Raw genomic sequence first — 22,853 nt, forward strand, 5'->3', positions numbered from 1 at the left:
CACTTGATCTTTTGGACTCCTCCTAAGGGTTGGCATCACTTTTCCAGCTCTGCCCTCTGTAGCACTCTAAGCTCAGGTTGATCCTCTCCACTACGGCTGCTGTTATCTCCTAGAACACAGGATTTTGCTCCATTTCACTTCCTGGTATGCCTTTAATACTCGAACCATATATTTTATATTTGGCCTTTCTAAGCTTACTATGCTTGTTCAAACTTCTCTTTGTGAGACTTAACCAGAGAACAGAGTCTCTGCTGGGCTTTTTTGAAACTTCCTTTGTCAATGCAGTTAATTCAATTAATCCAAGTCTCTTCACCTTAGCCTCAGGCAGAGTTTTCAGACAAGGGTAAAAAGTAGCCACATTCTTCACCAAAATACCACAAAAACAGTCTTTATGCCACATACTGAAATTCTTCTCCTTTGAAATCTCTTGGGCCAGGTCAACACAGTTCAAATTACTCCCAGCAACAAAGTCTTCCATATTCCTACTAGGATGACACATTAAACCCCACTTAAAGCATTCCACTGAGTTCCAAATCCAAAGTCCAAAAATCCACATTCTTTCAAATAAAAGCATGGTCAGGCCTATCACAGCAATACCCCACTCCCGGTACCAACTTCTGTCTTAGTTAGGGTTTTACTGCTGTGAACAGACACCATGGCCAAGGCAAGTCTTATAAAAAACAACATTTAATTGGGGCTGGCTTACAGGTTCAGAGGTTCAGTCCAGTATCATCAAGGTGGGAGCATGGCAGTATCCAGACAGGCATGGCGCAGAAGGAGCTGAGAGTTCTATGTCTTCATCCAAAGGCTGCTAGTGGAAGACTGACTTCCAGGCAACTAGGGTGAGGATCTTATACCCACACTCACAGTGACACACCCATTTCAACCAGGTCACACCTATTCCAACAAGGCCACACCTTCAGATGGTGCCATTCCCTGGTCCAAGGATATAAAACCATCACAGCTTGCTATACCAAATGGCTATTAACTCAGTGGCTTAAAAAAATAACAGAAAATTTAAATATCTTAAAATTCTAAAGGTCCTGAATCTGAATGGTTTCTCATTGAGCTAATAACATAATGATAACAGGACTCTTTTCTTGCCTTGCTAGGGTTTTATCGTTTGCCTACACTCAACGTAGGAGACCCCTTCCTGTTTTCCAGTCCAGCGATTGCTTAGTCTCTCATCATTTTGACCCTCTCTCCTTTGTGTCAGCTTCTTATATATGGACACCTTTGTGACTATTCCCAGTCTCAAGGTGAGTGGTTAGCAACCTTACTTCCTCCCACAACTGCCATTTTCCTTTTCTGTATCACTGAACACCCTAAAGTTCTGGGCACTAAGATAAGGCGATCAATGTTGTCCAGGAGCTTCATGATCAGAATATAATGTAGATTTAGAAGTTATGGAGAAAGGGCAAAGAGACATTTTGCCTGATCCTATAGGTTGGGTCTACATCCAATTCTGAAACCTGATAGGTCTTTAACTCATTGTTCAAGTTGAACAAACATGATAGAGTTTATCCTCTCACAAGTTAAAACAGAACAGGACAGAAGAGAATTTAAAAAAATCCTGGTGGTGCTAGTGAACTGATCAATTGTAGATAAAACTGTTTACATACCGATGATGGAATGCTGTCTAACCTTCACCCATAACATGATAGCAGAGAAACGTATTTATCTTAGAGTATGTCCTAAGCTGTTTCCTGGAATACCTCTGGACTGTCTACAGTGTTAGGTAGTTTCTCTCCAGATTTTCAGGCCTCTGTGCTGTTCTCAGATCCTCTTCCCTTACCCTCTTGTTTCCTAACATCATGCCCCGAAGAAAGGCCTCTTAGATTCACCTTTCAATAGAGAGAGATCATGTGATTTCATCATTGCCACCAGACATAATACTGTAGACAGACTGCAGATGTGGAGCAGATGTGTGAATGAACACTTCAAAATATTGAATAGAACCCTCATTTAAAAAGGGACTGTGATAAATGTCTGTGCTTCCATTTATTATTTAAGCACAATCATTAACTTATTTGTATTTTACAGTCTACCTCATGTACTGCTCTAGAAGCAATTTATTACCTATGCTATTTCTCTTGTGCTTGGAAGGTTGACAGGTTTTCTTTTCTTTCCAGACACGGGATAAGTCGTTTTACTGTCTTCATTAGTTGTTCTGGATGAGGTTGATCCAAGGAGGTTGGGAAACGCCCTTAAGGGTACACATCCTGTGGCAGCCTTGAACATGAGACCCTGGTGAGAGCTTAGCTCAGTGCCTTGAACCATTTCATTTTTCTGAGTTTTCCATGTGCAAAGTGAGCTGGCACCATGGTTCTGGAAAACTGCTGAGACAAAGCCAGGATCCTGAATGGAAAGAGCTCAGCAGATCTTTTTCTCTTCCCTTCCTGTGAAAGAGGAGGCCAGGCCACCAGCAAAAACCACTAATACTCTAAAATGCATCTTTTTTTTTGTCCTGAATATTGCTGCAAATGTTTGCATAGATGTGCACAAAACTGTGTGGGTATGCTTTGGAAAGGTCTGATTCAGGACTTGGCAGTATTCGAAAGATCTCTTCAGAGAACGTTGGAAAACCTACAGCAAGCAAGTAGACATCACACAGGAACTGAAAGTGGGGTTCACAGAGGTGTTTGGACATCATGCAGCAGAAGCTTGTCTCACACAGGAATAGGCCATAGATGGGAACAATGAGTCTCTGCTTTCAAACAAGTCACCCAAATGAAGATGGCAAACATTGTCAACTTGGAACTAATTTCCTTTCACACTGGCGACTTGGCAGACATCCTCCTGGACAGGTGTACTGCAGAAGTCTAAGTTTTTAAAGAAATGAATATGAGCTATGGGGTTGTTCAAACAACCAAAACAGGCAGTGTGGTGGGCAGAAGTATACATGTTCCTCCTTCATGTTCTTTGTCAGGCATGGGTTCTCCACATGGGGCACAGGGCTCTTCCTCTGCAGAGAAGGAAGAACCATAGATTACTGAAGCCTTCGAGGAGAGAAGGAACTACAGAAGCAGAAACTAGCTAAGAAAAGATGCCCTAACTCACCCAGATGACAGGAAGGAAGCCTTTTCTGATAAGGAAGAGGCCAACACGTTGGTGGGAAAATACACCAGCAACTCATAGTTATTCCCAAGGGCCAGGGAAATACAGACATTGCATGCAAGAGGGAAATGGTAGTGTGAGATTTATGAGCATGAACTTGAGGTTGCTAATCATTTGTGTTTGCAGCAAAATACTCAGAGCCATTGTTCACTGCAGGAAGATTTAATAAACCAAACCTTTCTTTTGTTTTCTATATCATTCATAGACAATATCTTCTTTAAATAGGATACGAGATTGCATGCATGAAGTTAAGCAAAGATGGAGAGGGGAAAATCACACTAAAATAAAATATTGGGGTGTCAACCCACAGGAACACTAGGAAACCCCCATAGCAGCAAAGATAATTTGCTGTGAGATCATTTGGAGTGAGATGGAGAGACCCAAATCTCTGTGGCTAGGAGTAGAGATTTTGTGCCAGGGGCAAAGTTCACTAGAAGACAGATGCCCAGTACTGAGAGGAAGAAAGATAAGAGGCTGAAGGGACAAAAGAGTTGTGAATATAATTAAGATATCTTTGAGTAGGGCCTAGATGGCAGTTCTGGTTTTGGACTTGACTTAGATAAAATGCGGAGGAGGGAAGGGAGTTCTTTGTTTTTATGCAGAGTTACAAAGTGGGTGGATGGGATGATTTCAAAAGCAAAGGTTTTGAAAGAATATAAGAAAGGAAGTTGCGGGAGCAGAAGGGGAAGTGATTAAAGCATTTCATAAGAATTGCAGAAGAACAGAGATCAAAATACAGCTTTGTGTTCTGGCTGTCACAATCTGACAGAGGTAGGGAGTTAGACGGAAGGATGAAGGGGTGGGAGTCTTGGCCACGGTCCTTCATGCTGGTCTACTGAATCAGCAATCATTTCTTCAGACCAAAGAAGCTGGGGAACCAGCTCAATGGAGGCCTGTGTGAAGAAAGACTTGGTTTCTGATGTTAAAGGTGGATTTTTGACAAAGTTGAAGGCAAAGAGTGTAACCAGGAAAAGAGAGAAAGCATCAAAAAGTACTCTATCTTTTATTTAAAGCCTGGTATGGAAAGAGAAGATGTAAGCACTTTGGAGTTGTCAAACTTTCCACTCTTGCTCTATTTTGATCCAGTTGTTACCCAAAGAGGTTCTAAATGGGGCCATTATCAATAATGTGATATTAATACAACTTAGGAACTAGGCAGTACAACTCTATGGGAAGTTAGAGTCACAGGTTTAAGGAAAACAAAAATATCTCTATGTCCTGGTTGCATACCTAGTCAACTCCAACAAGAGTCCTGAGTTTTACCATAAACTATCTGCTGTCAAGGGCTAAAATCCAAAGGACTTGACTTACCACATCAGTTAATCATTAGCCTCTGTCCTTTGGGCTTCCTAGTTCTTGGTGTCCACTCCCCCCACCCCCACCCACATCATCAACTGGAAGGCTTTCCAGGAGCTTTGTCTTTGACCTGGCTCATCTAGAATTCTGCACATATGGTCAAATCAATCAATCAGACTCACCCCAGCTCTAGACCTAATTTACCCATGGGATGGAACCAGATTGGCCCACTCCTGGGATGCAGAAGTCTGCTACTTGGCAATGAGTGTTCCAGGCTCTGCCATATTGCAGGAAGCTGTCACCCTGCTGCTCAATAAAAGCCTTGCCTTCTCAACCTCCTGCCATTCCTCCCCATCCTGAGGCAGTGAACTCAATTCGGAGGCATAGCATGACAATGCTAATATTCTTTTCCTTCTATTCCTCTTTCTCCTCCTCTTCTCTTTCCTTTTCTTCCTCTTCTCTTAAAAGACAAAGTACTCACTCTCGCTTTGTAGCTTAGGCTGACCTGTAACAGTACATAGCCCAGTCTGTCCTTAAATTCCAGGGAAGCCTGTTCGTGCCTCAGTTTCTCCATCCACTGGGATTATAGGCATGTACCGCCATGTCAGGCAAAGAGTGAAGACTCTTAAACTGTTGTTCTCTGGTAATCCAGGCAGAATCCCACTTCCCTTGTGGAGCAGGAATCTTAAGGGGCTGAATTTGGAGGCCAAAGTCAAAAGGGATGCATTTGGGAATGATGATGTCAGAGAAATAGTGACTGTCTGTTGTGTGTTATCTACACACACACACTCTGCCTAGTGAATAACCCCAGTTTGCTTGGATCCAACAACGAGATAGCACAAGCCCTGTTTATAACTCAAGAAAATTAGACTTAACAGCATCAAGTAATTCCTTGCCATATAGCCAGTGCTGAGGAAGCCGGAAACTCTGCTTAGTTCTCCTGCCCAATTCCGAATACATATCTTCCAACCATATGCCTCCCCTTCCCATATTACATTTTGATCATCTTTGAAACGTTGCTTATTATTGAGTAAGTACCTCACCCTAATCAAATGTAAGACAAAATTGTATTTCAGCTTTATTTTTGGCTTCTCTGTTTTTCCATAGCACCCACGCACCCATGGCCCACTTTGATCTGAAGAAACAATGTAGTTGAATATAAATCGCAGTCTAATACGTTTCGTGTTCTCTGGTCTATTCTGCCATCCCAGTGCCCTTTCATCAGGTTTGAAGAAGGTGAGGATTCAAGAAAATGACTCTCACTGAGTTCCCCTTCCTTTTAAATTACTCTAAAAATTTATTTGCTCATGTCCTATGGTCAATGACCAAGTACCCCTTTCTGCCCATTCCTGGATATGATATCAAAATCGAAGCATCCCGTGATAAGCAGACTGAAAAAATCAGAAGCATGAATATTTTGAAAGTCAATAAAACCTCCAGGCTACTCATGAAAAATAGCTCAGCTTCTCGCGTCTGACTCGGGCTGATTTTTAGTCCTTTCAGTGAAAACTACTTTCTGTTTTCCTGACTTTGATCCCATGGTGTCAGGGTCCCCAGGCTTTATTCAGAAGTCACATGACAGCCTTGTCATAAAGCCAGCCATGCCGTGCTCCGCATCCATCCGGCAGTTCTGAAAGGTTTTAGGCAATTTCGTGTTTTATTCTCAAGACCATGGGGATCTGAGAATGTGAGAAGAAAAATCTCTATTATATAGTTTTACTTTTTTATTTTAATTTTTATTCTTCCTGTGCTGGGGACTGAACACAGGGACTTGAGCTTACTAGACAAGAATTCTATAGCTGAACCACACACACACTCATACACTAACACACACACAGACATATACACACTCACACACACAGACACACTCATACACACCCACACACAGACATACTAACACACACACATACACACTCACACACTAACACACACATACACACTCACACACACAGACACACTCACACATACCCACACATAGACACACTCACACACTAACACACACACATACACATACACACTCACACACAGACACATTCACATATACCCACACACAGACACACTCACACACTAACACACACACATATATACACACTCACACACAGACACACTCACACACTAACACACACACATATATACACACTCACACACACAGACACACTCACACATACCCACACACAGACACACTCACACACTAACACACACATACACATACACACTCACATACACAGACACACTCACACATACCCACACACAGACACACTCACACACTAACACACACAGACACACTCACACATATCCACACACAGACACACTCACACACTAACACACAGACATACTAACACACACACAGACACACTCACACACACAGACACACTCACACATATCCACACACAGACACACACACTAACACACAGACACACTCACACACTAACACACACACAGACACACTCACACATATCCACACACAGACACACTCACACACTAACACACAGACATACTAACACACACACAGACACACTCACACACTAACACACACACAGACACACTCACACATACCCACACACAGACACACACACTAACACACAGACACACTCACACACTAACACACACACACAGACACACTCACACATACCCACACACAGACACACTCACACACTAACACAGACACACTCACACACTAACACACACACAGACACACTCACACATACCCACACACAGACACACACACTAACACACAGACACACTCACACACTAACACACACACAGACACACTCACACATACCCACACACAGACACACTCACACACTAACACAGACACACTCACACACTAACACACACACAGACACACTCACACATACCCACACACAGACACACTCACACACTAACACACACATACACACTCACATACACAGACACATTCACACACACCAACACACACATACACACTCACATACACAGACACATTCACACACACCAACACACACATACTCACAAACACATACATACATGCTCACACACACACAGGCACACATATACACACAGGCACACTCACACACACCAACACATACACATAGTCACATACTCATACACACATATGTATACACACAGACACAATCACACACACCAACACACACATACATATTCACACATACATACACACACACACACACACACACACACACCAACACACACAGGCTCACACACATACACACATACACACACACACACATGTGAGAGATACATTGTAAATAATTGATTAAATAATAAAAATGTAAATCCCTGACCTCCTACTTTCATTCTCTTTTGAAATGAGAGCTTCCCCAGCCCATCATTTTTGACCTTGTCCTTCACGTTCAGCCAGTGAGTCTTGCCACAGGGAATCAGAGTCCTGTAGCCTATAAATATTCACTCTCAGCCACATGTGGCATTAAGATAATGTCTTGGATAATCCTAGCACTTGGAGAAACTGAGGCAGCTAGAGGACTGCCTGGAGTTCAAGGCCAGCTTGGGCTACAGAGTGAAGTCCTGTTGGCTTTCCATTAGTGTTTACAACACGATTTGATGGATCCTGTGAAATTAAGACAGGGAGAGATGGAAGTCTGTTGGGAATCTATGCTTCATGGAAACAGAGCTAATGAGCTCCAGATAGAAAAAAAAAACAAAAACAAAAACACTTTAGCACTTTCAATCTGTCTTCCCATCAGTCCCTCTGGCCTGAGGAGATTGCCTTTTGGTGACAGGGCCACCACACCTTTGGTTGAGGCTGCTGGAATTGCAATTTTTTAAGAGGAAAACATCCCACACCACAGAATTTGATCTCTCTTTGCTCTGACAATGCGTAACTGCTCTGTTTTTTCAAACCCTACTTGAGTGCCTCTTCTGTTAAACTATTCAATCTGTGCGACTAATTGTATAAAACTGACTATGAGCAGTGGGGCTCTGGGAGACTCGTGGGGGAGGGAAGAAGTCTGAGGCTGTCTAATATATATTATAATATATCTTGATGGACTCAAATTCACAGCAGTCTGCTCCCTCTGCCCCTCTCATCCAACCCCTGAACAGTAGCTCTGATATGAATTTTTAATCTGAATCTAATAATGAGGAAACAAGCAGTTAAATCTAGGTCACGTGAGCGTCTACGAGAACACGGACTTAGTTTTTCCAGGAGTAGCAAAGTTCTCAACAGACAAAAGAGTAAAGTGACATTTTCTCTAGATGTGAGAATTAAGCCCCATGGCAAACACAATGCCTGACCTTCTGAAGGACAGTATAACCATGCTTCACTGGTCTAATACTTTTGCATTACATATAGATATACATACATACACATATACAACCATATGCTACTTAACAATGGGTATATTTTGAGAAACATGCCATTGGGGGAAATAATCTCACAGCAGCACAACACTCATGTTTGTGTGTGTGTGTATGTGTGTGTGTGTGTGTGTGTGTGTGTGTGTGTGTGTAGTGAATTCTATATAGTGAATTCCAGGCCAGCTGGGGCTACAAAGTAAAACAGAATGGGAAATGTTTACATGGCTAAAAAGTCCTTCCCACACAATTTTCCTTCTTCCTCCTCCTCTTCTTCCTCTTCTCCTTTCTCCTCTTCCTTCTTGGTTTTACTGAGGCAATATAGCCTGGGATAGCCTGGCACTCACTACATACTCCAGGGTGACTTTAAACATAAGAATAACACTCCTGACATGGCCTCCAAAATTCTAGAATTAGAGATTGCTCCTGACTTGGCATCCTGACGCAACGTGTGCCCGTAAGTCCCTCTACTTTTGTTATTCATACATCTTTTGCATTAATACTACATCAGTTCTAGGTATGGCAATATAACAATTAAATATGAAATGAGGTCTCTGTTCAGCCAAGGAAGCTACAAAGAAGATCCTTTCAGTGGGCTCTAGGGTCCTTAGAGAAACTAAAGAAAGCAAGGAAGATAGAGTCAACTAGCAGAGCCCTTAGATACAGCCCTTCCCCTTTGAACAGAGAATTCAGTTTACTGAAGGAAAGAACCATTCCTCTAGGGCTAGTGAGCAGCAGGACCCTGGGGCCATAACAAGGGAACCAGGAAGTGAGAGTTAGGAAACTGGCTGGACCTCCAGAGGGAGAACAAAGGCCAGGAACGACTTAAAACTTTGACACTGAGCCATGGGGAGCCTTAGGAGTGTTACCAAACAGAACAGTGTGAGAATTGGATTCTATTTTTCAAAGATTTCCTCAGTTGCCTGTGTGAAGATTAAGCCACAGACAACATGGGCAGAATCAGCAAGAAGCCTTTGAGATACCAAGGGGAGAGGAGCCCAGCTTACCTTAAAGCAGCCACTGAAGAGTGAGGAGAGAGTGGATGGCCTCAGGATAGCTTGTCATCTAAGGGGATCCTGAGCAAATATTATCAGAATAAGGTTTAGTTATAGTAAAGTGAAATTTTCTTTTAAATTAAAATTCATAAAATACATAAAAAAAACCCCACATTATCTGACTTTGAGGGAGCTAGAGAGGACTCAGTAGTTAAGAGCCCTGACTGCTCCCATACAGAAGTTTACAATGTCTGTAACTCCCATTCCAGGGGCTCTGAACCCTCTTCTGATAGGTCGTTATCCTCTCCCTTTGATCCCCAGTGCCCTGTAGCAAGCTATGCCTGTTATTTCAGTCAAGGGTCAAGCCTCTGCTGTAGGGCCGCCATGACTACCCTTAACTATGGACTTCATTTCCTCCTTGCCCTTAAGGTGCAAGCCTCTCAATTCTGCAGATACACTAAGCTTGAAACCTATGTTGAGGCCACCCCTCCATCAGTGTTTTCCTGAGTCAGCCCAGGCTTTGCTATCATGGTCAGGGCATCACTCCCCTGGGAATGCTCTTTTCCTGGGAACTATGTGAGGGTGGACCTTTTAACCCACCCAAGTGTCCTTCATCCCATTGTGTCCCTCATCCCATTAAAGCTCCAGTGCACACCACGGCCTCCTGTGGACGATTCCTACCTCCCTGGGCTTCTGCACTCTATCCTGGGTCATTGTGTCTGACTCCTCCTCAAGAACACATGAGTGCTCCACTCTTCCCAACAGTGACAAAGCAGATGTGCTCAGGAGAGGGAAGAAGAAGGGGAGGACGACGGGAGGAGGGGGAGCGTTTTAAAACATTCTAAGACTAGGTTAAAAAAAAATCGTGTGGAGAAAGAAACTTTGGAAAATCATGTTATACAACCAGAAAATTGTGTTCACAATACTGTCCACATAAAACAAGATGTAAAAAACCGGACACTATCATGATTTAACTGCAGAAAAAAGAAAAACAAACAAACAAACAAAAAACCAAAAAACAAACAAACAAACAAAAACCAAAACCCTTGTAAGCTTAAAAAAAAAATGAAGAGAAATGATACAACACTTTCGACTAAATCTGAGAGATTTGATCATTTTAAGTGGCATTTACCGACTCTTCCGAAACAGCGGCTATAAAGCGTTGGCCATCTTTATGTTAGTAACGTGCCGTGGTTTTAAGACAAACCTTGGAACCCTTGCAGATTTCCAGAGAAAATCCTGGAGGAAAATGAGTGCCATCTTGATATAAAAAAGACAAAGACAAAAACAAACAAACAAAAAACTTAGGCACAGAGGTGGAGAAAGACACCAACACCTATCACTTTTGTCACCGATAAGATGAAAATTTTCTTTTAGGATTATGATGCTTTCTTTCTTCTCCCTGTCGATAGGAACACTACTGTCACCTGTGCTGTGCATTGCGTGCCCACACAAAGTGTCCTGATGGCAGAAAGGAGCCTTCCTAATGGCACCAACACTTCTAGGCACAAAAATAACGAGGTATATTTAAGAAAGGGACTTTCCCATGATTCCAGAGTTTTCCCTCATCTCTGAAAATATTTGAAACTGAAGATAAAACAAAACAAAACAACTAAAATTGTAAAGCAGCATAGGACAGAACTATATTAACCGTTATTACCTGAAAAACTCTTGATTTTTTCTTAATTTTTTGATATTTATATTTCTATTATCTGTGTATGTTTTTTCCCCCTGCATGTATGTTTGTGTGTGCCTCGTGCCCGTGGAAGCCAGAAGAGGGTGTCAGACCCCTGGAGCTGAAGTGACAAACCATTGTTAGCCACCGTGTGGAAGCTGGGAACTAACCCAAGTCCTCTGGAAGACAGTGTTCTTAACCGCTGAGCCATTCTTCCAGCCCAGAAAATTCTTGTTTAACTTTAAACTCAACATCTTAAGGATCTTTTAGGTTTTTAGATTGAAATAAGAACCTTATTATACAAAGAACATTACTATAAGTTTCTCAAGATTTGCTATGAGCAGTGTGAGCTGGAAATCCAGAAGTAATTTGAATAATTTAAAGCAATTTTGTCTCTAAGGGAGAAGAGAATGTAATAAAGACTATGAGTGTGGTCAAAGTATATTATATGCATGTATGAAAACATCACAACAAAACCCACATTTTATACAGTCAATACACAGAAATGAAGTATTTATATCCACGAAAAGTAAAATCTACAAAAGAAAACAAGCATATCTGCCTAAGTTCCCTGTTGTTTATAGAGAACGTGTTTAAACTCCTGGGCAGCTTTCACTTTGTGAGCAGTTGGGGGGGGGTCTCTATTTTCTATAGCTTTTAGACCTTCAGAGCTTTCAAAACACAAAGGGTCTTGGACTTCTGTGCAAAATCGTCAATGATGCCAGACAGTGGTGACACATGCCTTTAATCCCAGCACTTGGGAAGCAGAGGCAGGCGGATTTCTGAGTTCGAGGCCAGCCTTGTCTATAGAGTGAGTTCCAGGACAGCTAGGGCTACACAGAGAAACCCTGTCTCAAAAATAAATAAATAAATAAATAAATAAATAAATAAAAACAAAAAAACCTAAAAAAACAAAAACAAAAACAAAAACAAAAGAAAATAATTCCTCAATGACAAAACGATGAAGTCTTCCATACCCATAAGCTCACACCCTCGGTAAGCTGACATGACCTGTCCTCGGGCATGGACGGAACAGGAGAATGTTTCAGTATCGTGTGAGAGAAGGCAACAGCGTGGGAGATTGTCTAAGGACAGCCCAGTCTTGCAGGATATTTGATTACACTGTGAACCCTGTGCTTTACTGAAAACAAAACAAAACAACCCCCAAACAGTTTCTTTTTGTTGTTGTTTGTTTGTTTTTGTTTTTCAAGACAAGAGGGTCTCTGTATAGTCCTGGCTGTCCTGGAACTGACTTTGTAGACCAGGCTGGCCTCGAACTCAGAAATCCGCCTGCCTCTGCCTCCGGAGTGCTGGGATTAAAGGAGTGTGCCACCACGCCCAGCTTCCCAAAACAATTTCTAGTTGTGATGTGGCTCAGCTCTTAGCACACGCCTCTAATTTAATCCCTCTGACTAGAATACAGACATGCCCTTAGTACACACCTGTATTCACCAGTAATGGTCAGAAGCTGAAAACACTCTAGGCTTAGATAAGATTGTATGGCGGGCAGAAGCTTCCAGGACTAGGCCTAGGTTGGCAGACTGAGGCAGTGAGCCTCAGAGATGACAATTATGTCAGGAGAATAAAAGTTACTTTTACAATTCAGGAAAGAGCCCGAGCTTTGGATCTTTGTGCAGTGATTAACTAAGGTCACACCCTCAGGAGACATCTTTGAGGGAGACAGACATACTCATTACTTTAACATCACCATGAACACTCCTGACAGAAACACCTTAAGGGAGGAAAGATTTATTTTGCTTCATCATTTCAAAAGGTCTCAGTCCATCCCTGAGGGGAAATCTTTGTGGTAGGAATGTGGTATGGGGGTTGTTTACATCTCCATGGACCAGGAAGCAAAGACATCAGTCAGCAGGAATCTGAGCCCTGGTATAGCCTTCAAAGACTCACACCCTGCGAATTACTTTCACCGGTGATGGCCCACTCCTGAGCCTTCCACACCCTACTAAGCCTGCACTACTGTCTGGAGACCAAGCCTACAGCATGCATGCCCGTGGCCAGTACATCTGATTCAAACCACAGCAGGGAACAAGCTAAGTGAGAATGTGTTTCAGCTTTAGAATTCTTCCCCTGCTGATGGAACTCCAGACCAAGTTGAGCTAGCTCCACAGTCTGTCCTACTGTCTTGAGGCAAGAGAACAGGACATTTATATCCCTGTACCACTCAGGTGTTAGTTCTGGAATGTGTAAGATGTCACTCCTAGTATGTATTAGGAGGCTATCCCCCCCCCCCCCATCCATTATCTATGGGCAAAGTTCAGTGAAGACTTCAGGTGGGACTTGTTGCTAATATGCTAATAACGTTATAGCATCCCAGCTCAGTGAGCATCAGTGCACACTTCAGGCCTATTCTCTCTCCAGCCTACCACAACTTCTCAATTCTTCTGGAAAACCTTACATGAAGGAGGTTTTTGAAAAGGATTACAGCCTACGTTTTTATGTTTGGTTCTAGGACCATAAAATATCCTAATTATGTCTCCCCTTTACCCTCATTCTTGACTCCCAATCTGTCAGCTGAAGCGGCCTGAATGAGAAAAAGAAAGCTTTAACAGAGCGGTAAAAATAGGGCCAGCAATTAAGATGGAAGATTGTTTCAAAGCTACATAAACATGAGCTGAGGAAGCCCTCATGCGAGAGAAACTTGGCAGAGCTCACTTGCTGAGGGTTCTGAGCCTGAGTTACTATCAAATTTGATACCATGGTCCTGGTAGTTGGCCACAATGTAAAGGATCTGAGAATACCAATAGACAGCCTAAGAGACTACCAAAGTCCTGCCCCTTTCCTTCTTGCCAACACTATTTAGCAGTAATCTAGAGATTACTAACTCTTGTGATAATCTAACTTTTGTGATAGTTACTGTTGCCATCTTGATCAAGATCTAAATGGATCTAGAGTGATCTCAGAAATAGGCCTCTAGGAATGCCAGTGAGGGGTTGTCAAGGCTATGTTAATGGAGATGGAAAGACCCATCTTTCTGTGGGCAAGACCATTCCCTGGCTGGATAGATGGAGAGAGGGAGCTGGGCAACATGCGTGCATCCATCCCTTCTCGCTTCCTGGCTGGGGATGAGATGTGAGTGGTACTTTACCATACCTCAAGGTCACGATGCCTTCACTTCTCCACCATCCTGGACTGTACCTCTAACTGTGAGTTAAAGCAAAGCCTTTCTCCCTTAAGCTGCTTTTTGATATATCTATATCTATATCTATCTATCTATCTATCTATCTATCTATCTATCTATCAGCAACAGGAAAAGAGACTAAATAACTTCTCACAATAATCAAGATCACAGTAACCATTTACAAACTTCCCTTTCGCCTACTGATCTTCTAGCACAAGAAATGACCTGGTGGCAGCTGAAGCTTAAGGTTTAGTGTGGCTCTCAGCGAGTCTGATAGATGATTTTGAAGTTCACTGGAAGTGATGATAAATGGGCTTGTTTCTAGTTTCATCTTTAGGGGACCAGACACTATTATTGAGGCATAGGACTGATATAATAGTCATTAAATTTCTGTGTTCTATCCTCATATACTATCATCATTATTATTTGAATGTGAAAAGTCCCTGCAAATTCATGGTTTCAACATTCATTCGCCAGCTTCAGGGACAGGCGTACCTTATTGGCTACTGATTTAGCCTATACCCCTCCTGCCACAGTTGGAAGTCTCTCTGGCTACCATGTGCTGGACAGGCTCTGCTTCTCCACCTGTATCCTCATGATTGGCTGAGAATCACAGCTGGGAGGTCCTAAGATGGGAAGCTGGGAGCAGAATAGACCACAGGTGGCTGTGAGCCTGTTGAGAACAGCTTCTGTGAGACTGCTCATTTAATGGCGGAAACAAAGGCTTCTTAAACCTTTGAGGGGTAAGTAGGGGCTCTTGGGGTAAATGGACAGTATTGGCTGGGGCCAGGGTGCTGGGGATGCCTCATTTGCATAAGAAGGAATTCCAGGTGCTGCTGGACATGACCTTATAAGGAGAGAGGATGTTTAACCTGGCTACATGACCTTTTGGGGGCAGGGGAGGGGGGAAATGGAGAAGCAGGGCTATGTGTGCCTGGACATACAAGCCTGGGGCAGGGAGGGAGTGATCCTATTCCTGTCAATCTCAGGAGGCTGTTTCTGAGGTTTGGACATGCCTCAATCCCACTCTTGCTCCAGGCCTGCTCCCCTTGTCTCACTGTTCCCTGCCTACACCCATGCCTGCCTTTCCTTCTTTCTTTCTTTCTTTCTTTCTTTCTTTCTTTCTTTCTTTCTTTCTTTCTTTCTTTCTTTCTTTCTTTCTTTCTTTCTCTCTCTCTCTCTCTCTCTCTCTTTCTTTCTTTCTTTCTTTTAAATTTATTTACTTATTATATGTAAGTACACTGTAGCTGTCTTCAGACACTCCAGAATAGGGCATCAGATTTCATTATGGATGGTTGTGAGCCACCATGTGGTTGCTGGGATTTGAACTCTGGACCTTTGGAAGAACAGTCGGCGCTCTTAACCACTGAGCCATCACACCAGCCCATGCCTTTCTTTCTATGGTGGTCTGTGTTCCCTGAATTGTGAGCCATAATAAATGCTTCCCCCTTATATGTTTTATTTTTTAAGATTTATTTTTATTTATGTATATGAGTACACTGTAGCTGTACAGATGGCTGTGAGTCTTCATGTGGTTGTTAGGAATTGAATTTAGGACCTCTGCTCGCTCTGGTCAACCCTGCTCGCTCAGTCCCTGCTCTCTCTGGCTCAAAGATTTATCTATTATTATAAATAAGTACACTGTAGCTGACTTCAGACACACCAGAAGAGGGCATCAGATCTCATTACAGATGGTTGTAAGCCACTATGTGATTGCTGGACTTTGGACTCAGGACCTTAGGAAGGGCAGTCAGTGCTCTTAACTGCTGAGCCATCTCTCTAGCCCCTCCCTTATGTATTTTAGTTCTAGTGATATAAAAACAGTAATCCTCAAGTTGGTGCCTAGGCTGTGTCTTCAGGAAGTCTACTGCATTGCAATCAAGTGGCTTCTGTGTGGTACAAGTAGAGTCCATGGTCATATGGCCATTGGTTGCATCCCTTCTGCCATAGAGTGGGTCGCTATGGGAAATTCTCCCAGCCAAGGACATCCAGAGAGTAACATTATATAATACACTGAAATAGTAAATCTGACAGTGAGGCTAACTGTCAAGAATAAAGGCCTAACATGTACTTGTAAGGACAAGACCCATTTTAATCTTCTGGACTGAGGATTGGTCCTTCCAGGATGGAGAGAAACATTTTATAATACATTTCTGCTAACCACTTCCAAGCAGTGACTTCAACCACTCGCAGACAGAGCTCCGGGAAAGGCTGAAGTGGGTGGGATGTTCCCAGCAACACCTGTGACAGACAGTAAAAGAGATTCTGAGCATCTGGGTTTTCAGTCCTTCATCCCATTGCATGAAGAGCTGAGATGGTATTCTTAGGTGGCCACAGTGACTAGTCTGGTAAAGTAATTGAGTGAAGGATGCCAGAGGGGAGCTATGCCCAGTGTGCAAGTTACTGCCCAGTCTGCAGGAGAATCACCAACTTTCACAGGTTCTGTTGCCAGATCATGCACTTTTCCATGGGAACCTGGAAATCTAGATCTATTTTCACGCATTGAAAAAAATCTCTCAATTTTTAAAATGCTGACAATCATATTATCAGTTTCTTTAGCTTAAGAGAGATGAGCAACCTAACTAGTGATAAACAGAAATGGGAGGATAGGCTGGATCTGTTAGGACGAATGGAAGATACCCAACTCAATGTCTGATTCGGAGTTTAAAAGAAATTCTCCCAGCCAAGGACATCCAGAAATATTACTCTGTTTTGGATGCCATTTAAAAAAACAGAACGGGCTGCTTGAAGAACAAAATTTTATTTTCTCCACAGTTTTGGTGTCTAGAAGTCCAAGACCAAGGACTGACAGAGCCTGGCAGGTTCTGTCAGTGGCTCTTTTGCTGGCTTGCAAACAGCTAGCTACCCTTCACTTGGTCCTACATATAAACAAGGAGACTCAGTTCACTGACTTCCCTTCTTATGAGGGTGTAAATCCTATCAGACCCATCCTATATGAGCACCTTTGACTTTAGTTACTTTCTTTGATGTCCCATCACCAAATACACCCACAATGAGAGTATGATCTTCAACATACAAATTCTGGAGCTGTGAAATTATATTCAGTTCATATCAAAAAGAAAAACAACCAAATAACTCTTAACAGAATTGAGAAGAACAACTTTGGTGAAACCAAATAGAACTAAACAAATCAAATGTCTTCCAGCTACAATTGGAACACCAGTGTTTGAACTTGACACAAATAACAAATAATCTGCACTTATATAAAGCTGGACTTTTGTAAATGTCCATGCTTCATTTATGCATCCTAAACAACGAATCCAACGGTATTTGGGTCATAGTATTTGATTTAGTGTATCACTGATTACAGTTTTCACCTGTAAAAAGAAGTAATAAGGAATTTAATAAATTTGTAGAAGTGGAAAAATATATTCCCAAGTTTTTCATTTAAGATAAACTGGTCACTAAGTGTTGACCTAGAATTTTTTCCTGCTCTTTTTTAACATTAAACTGAGCTATGCATTCCAAAGGTGGTGGTGGTGGAGGAGGGGGAGGAGGAGGAGGAGGAGGAAGGAAGGAAGAAGGAGGAGAAGGAGGAAGGAGGAGGAGGAAGGAGAAGAAGAAGAAGAAGAAGAAGAAGAAGAAGAAGAAGAAGAAGAAGAAGAAGAAGAAGAAGAAGAAGAAGAAGCAGAAGCAGCAGAAGCAGCAACAGAAGACGTTCTAAAAGCAGTTGGCACTAATAGTGACAACATGCCTGATTTCTTTTCTCAGTCCTACACTACCCTACCCCAGACCCAAACTGTATCAGAATCCTGTCTCTCCTGATGACCCTGGTACACGCAATAGTTTGGAAACTATCTTTGTATATTATAAGTGAATGAAAGGTAATGGACTCAGGTAAAGAGCTGATATTTCAAGGAGCTTCTACAGTGCCCCAGTCCCTTTCTAAAGAAACCTACTCTATCCATCTCCCAAGGCGACCTTTCATTTTATAATAGGTAAATCTCTCCTAAATTATGTATGGAACACAGGGACGGATATAATGCAGATGATAGACAGCTTGTGTAACAAGAAGAAAGACCTGAGTTTGATCCCTAACACCACACAAACCCTGTATGGTAGCCAGTGCTAGAGAGATGGAGGCATGGAGATGGGAAGACCAGAAGGTCAAAGTTGGCTACATAGTGAGTTCAAAGCCAGCCTTGGATATATGAGATCGTATTTTGATATAATATATGAAACCTATATGATTTATATATTATCTTCTTTGATCTTCATAAGGATATTGAGACATGTGGTGTGTTGTTTCTGTTTTACAGGCAAAGAGAATCAGGCTTGTAATAGTTATACCATTTCCTCATGTGGCTTAACTTTAACATGGCCCAACCATCTTCTCACCTTCTCCCCCTTGCCATGTTGTTTTCTTACCATTTCCCACTTCCCATTGCCTACCCACTGCTAGTCTGTTTTCTGTGTTAGGCATTTGATCTTTCTCAATTGGCATCCCTGATCTGAACCACAGAACACAGGAAATGACTTCAATGACTACTTTCCCAGCTCTTCCCAGGATGGTACCAGGCTAAGGCCCAGACAGATGCACAGCAGTGGGGGAGGGGGTGATTCATCACACAAAATGGGAACATTGGTTTTTTTGGGCTCACAGAGCCCCTATGGAGAAAGCCCAGAAGACACGGAAAATGTTTCTTACTAATCCATCTGGCAAATTGCTTTAGTCTTTTTAGTCCAAGTTCCTCTTCAAATATCTTCCTTCAGTAAGAAAATTTGCAAAGAGAAAATACACTGTAGTTGAGAAAATTCTGTTGGTGGTGGTGTTGGTGAGGGTGGAGGGAGAAGGAGTTTCAAATCCAAGCCCTTTGCTAGGTAGATGTGACTGTTGGATCTGTTTTCACTTTCTGCCCTCTTTCCCTAGACAGTAACTGTGGGTGTATTAGAGGGTGTCAAGACCCACTTGACATTTGCATTCTGCTATTTATGAGAAAAAAATATGCTGTCAGATTATCCTTCACCAGAAAGGAAATATGCACATTTCGATGTTGTATTTATACCTTTATTTGGGGCTTTTGGAATTATGCTGATATGAGTTCCCCTTGCCAATAATGATTGATTGTTTCTCAGGAGATAGCTACATTATATATATATATATATATATATGTATGTATATATATATATACACACATACATATATATACACACATACATATTTAGATATTTTTATAAATACATAGGTATATTTAGACAACATCGTCTATTCAGCCCCAACTGATGTGGAAGTTGCTATTAAGAGCAAGCTGGACTCAAACTCACAGATATCCTCCTGCCTCTGTCTCCTTAGTGTAGGGGAATAAAGGCAGGTACCACCATGCCTGGCATTTAGATATATTTTTGGACAGACCTTTGTTCATGAAGTGTTTTCACTTAAAGAGTCAAGTTAGCATAAAGGTTAAGGTTTCAGTTATCCTGATAGCTCTTAAGAACTCTTGACAATAGCCTGAGTTTATTTGGGGCACTTAAATTTGAGTCAATTCAAGTGACTTTAACCAGTTTTACTCTGCTGCATTCTATCATGTGCTCACTCCATAGACATTAGATTAACAAGAGAATCATGTAGGAACCATTCCCCATAGAAAAGGTTAGCAGCCGGGTAACTAGGCCTGTTGATTTACAACTTTAGAAGATATAATGGGATCTTCTCCCACTTTGGAACTGTATAGTCTATTTTATTATTGTCATGATCAATATGCATAAGATAAAGACTTTTCTGTGTCTGAAATGTTACATTAGTAGCTATTTCTTGGCCAGTTTCTTAAAAAGTATTTTTTTTTCTCAGAAAGTGACAAGTAAGAAGCACTGATTTTTTGATTGTTTTTACAGTTACCTATCATTTATCTATATTCTCATCATTTTTTTTAAAAAAAAAACCTCTTTAATAAAGAAAAGTTGGGAGACATGATGGGGTGTCCTGGGAGGAGCTGGAGAAGGGAGTGGGGAGTGGATGGGATCTAGATACATTGTATACACATGGGGAATGGATGGGATCTAGATACATTGTATATGCACAGGACTGGATTTGATGGAGATAATTCTATACACATGGGGAATGGATGTGATCTCGATATGTACTGGCTAGTTTTTTGTCAACTTGACACAAGTTGGAGTTATTACAGAATAAGGAGCTTCAGTTGGGGAAATGCCTCCATGAGATCCAGCTGTGGGGCATTTTCTCAGTGATCAAGGGGGAGAGGCCTCTTGTGGGTGGGACCATCTCTGGGCTGGTAGTCTTGGGTTCTATAAAAGAGCAGGTTGAGCAAGCCAGGGGAAGCAAGCCAGTAAAGAACATCCCTCTATGGCCTCTGCATCAGCTCCTGCTTCATGACCTGCTTGAGTTCCAGTCCTGACTTCCTTGGTGATGAGCAGCAATATGGAAGTGTAAGCCGAATAAACCCTTTCCTCTCCAACTTGCTTCTTGGTCATGATGTTTGTGCAGGAATAGAAACCCTGACTAAGACATGACATATTGTATACACATGGGGGATGGATGTGATCTTGATACATTGTATACACATATAAAGTTGTCAAAGGATAAATAAGAATTAATTTTGAAAAAGAAAGTTAAAATATACTACTCAATCAAATCTAAGCAAATGTCATACCAGAAACTAGATTAATGAAACTAAGAGAGAATGTTCCAGATATCAGTAAACTGGGTTGTTTATAGGTTCATCAGGACAAGAGTTGACAGGATGGGAAAACTCTTTTTCAGTTAACTGCCTACAGCTGCTGTCTTAGCACCAGCCAACTCAATTTCATCAACAGTCTTTGTTCCATGCTGAGGTTGTTCAGTATACAGAGGATGCAAGTGAGCTTGGTTGTTCTTCCTGGGACAACTGGAACCAAACTTATAGTTTATGGAAAATAAAGTCTTAGAAGGTAGCAGCATGAGCAAGAATTGTTATTCAAAATGAAATGAATGCTCTCATAACCATGCCTAGGCTAACCAGTCATAATATTTACATACTAAAAAATATTCTGCTTAGACATCTAATCTGTACAGATACCAGGTCAATAAAAGCATAAGCTTTTTGCTAACATTGTAAATGTACAAATTTGCCAAAACTCTCTAAAACTTTCCCAAATAAAATCTTTACCCTTCCTCTCTCTCTCTTTCTCTCAAAATTGAGAGCCAATAAACTTCAGTGATGATTAAGTAACTTTAAGAGTTAGACTATACAATCATGAATACGATGGACATATATGCCATGTATATATGCAAGAGTCGGTTTTGCTTAAATAAAATTTAAAACAAAGTTTATTTGGCATGTTGAAAATAAAATATAATCTTGGTTTGGCTAAATGATGGGTTCAAATGATTATGTTGGCCTTAATTACCATCTTTAACACTCGCTGTTTTTCGACATATAACCTATTGTATAACTTTGGTACTCATTCATTTCTTTAATGAGTCCTTGTTGGATACTCTCCTCTTACCATTCCAGAATATAGATATCCCTGAGCTTTGCATTTCATTGGAAAACAAACAGTAAGCAAATAATGGATTATGTGAAACTGATAACTTACAAAGAGACCCAGCCATATGAGAAGGCAAGGGAAGGCTCCTTCAGACAGCCAGTAAGGGCAAAGGCTAGTGCGACTGGAGTTAGATGGGGGGAGGACATGCTCTGATAGGAATTAATGGAAAAGGAGGTGGGGGTGGGGCAGGAAGTGGGTGAATGGCAGACCAGAGCTAGATCATGAGTAACTTGTTTGTATGATATGGACAAATTTGTAATTTATGCTAATACAGTGGCAACTGTGATGTGTAAGCTCACTTGTCAAAGTTGACTACATCTGCAATTGACTCAAACTCAAGCCTCTGAGCACTCCTGTTTGAGAGGCAGGAAGATCCATGCTAATCCTGGGCCACAGCTTCTGGTAGCAGCCCATATCAAAGGATACAGAAGAAGAAAACTTTGCTTTTTGCCCACTTGACTTCATCCTTACTGGCAAGCTCATCTATCCTGTGCATTCCTTCACAGCTATTGGAACCGACGTCTTCAGGACTCCAAATTAGAATGAAAATCAGCAGCTTTCCCAGAATCCCCCAGGACTCCTAGTACCAGATTGGGATTGCTGAAACATCCAGCTTCATAGACTGAACCACGTTCTCAACCTTTCTATTCTCAGACAGTCATTTTTGGTCTACTCAGAGCACAGCCTGTAAGCCAGTCTAATGAATTCCAAGGAACTCCTCACCAGCTCCTGGAGCCTAGTCTTTAGATTTATCAGCCTTTAGGACTGTGAGGAAATACGTTCTTTATAAGCTACCCAGTTCCAGAGA

This window comes from Mus caroli, unplaced genomic scaffold (genome assembly GCF_978045245.1).
Source record: "Mus caroli unplaced genomic scaffold, Mus_caroli_1 scaffold_1, whole genome shotgun sequence".
Lineage (NCBI taxonomy): Eukaryota > Metazoa > Chordata > Mammalia > Rodentia > Muridae > Mus > Mus caroli.